The following is a 1,098-nucleotide window of genomic DNA, read 5'->3' on the forward strand; positions in this document are numbered from 1 at the left end:
CGTCGGCCGGGAAGCGTGCGGCCCGTTCCCAGCGCCAGGCGATGCGTGCGGTGGGCGCGGATCCGGGTCCCCCGCCCCGTCGTGACCTGACTGTTTTTGCAGTGACTAGGGAGGGAGCCGATTCGCTCCGACCCACAAATCGTAATCTCGGTGAAAAGCGACGGGTGCTGTATTTACGTGAAATGCCGCCGTCCGCGACGATGTTATCGTTAGTCACCCACGGAAGGGACAGCTCCCTTGCTCGAGTGTTTATTTTCAACACAAGCTGGACGGGTCCCCTTGCTGACTGCCTGCTCTGTGCACCCCCACGAGGCTCACTTAGTTAATCCCCAAAATGGTGCTAGGCGTCAGTGGCAAGAGTTTTCATTTTATAGGTGCATGAACTAAGGCTTCGAAACGTTTACTGAACGTTTATTAACTCACTGAGGGTTACTGAGCTCATTAGCAGTGAAACGTATTCAGGCCTAGACCTGTGTGTCCCCAAACTGCAAATGCTTTAGAATCTTGCTTCCTGTCCCATTCGCAATGGCTCTGTGCAACCAAGAGTTACAACTCTCAAGGAGAGTTGACACATTGAGAACTGTTATGGAGTGGCTCCGTGTGAGTGAGCCACAGACAAAGAGTAGGCCACACTGCGTGGCCCCTGGCTGCACGGCCGCAGCCCAAGGCCAGCCCCTGGAGGCCTGTTCGCGCCGGGCCAGGGGTGGCTGCATGGCCCAGCTCGGGCGTCCTGGTGCGTGGGGCCGTGTGGGCCTCATCCTCTGACAGACCGATGGCGGGGACTTCCCGGGATACGTTTGTATACGTGTCCATGTGTTAGGGCCGTGTGCAATGTAACGGGGGGACGTTCTGGCTCGAGTTGTCCCCACCCCAAAGATTCGTCAAGTCCTGCCGCCTCACTACAGAAGGACGGGTTGTGTTGTCCCCTGCCCGGTTCCTGGCTCAGAGCCCAGAGCCCTCGGAATTTCCTGGGTGACAGAAGTGACTTCATTCCAACGAGGCGATTGTTGGTGGCCCCTCGAGAGCTGCAGGACGGGCACTTGGCACCAGGGAGATCCGGTGTGGCTGGGGGCTCGGGGCTCTCGGCACCCGCAGTGA

The 1,098-nt window shown here is 58.5% G+C and overlaps 1 protein-coding gene across 1 annotated transcript in view; it reads left to right on the forward strand.

Moving 5' to 3' along the window:
- The window catches only part of LOC102897018 (contactin-3), a 78,091-nt gene that overhangs the window by 47,369 nt on the left and 29,624 nt on the right, over window positions 1-1,098 (forward strand). The window lies entirely within an intron of this gene.

This window comes from Pteropus alecto, unplaced genomic scaffold (assembly GCF_000325575.1).
Source record: "Pteropus alecto unplaced genomic scaffold, ASM32557v1 scaffold53, whole genome shotgun sequence".
Classification (NCBI taxonomy): Eukaryota; Metazoa; Chordata; class Mammalia; order Chiroptera; family Pteropodidae; genus Pteropus; species Pteropus alecto.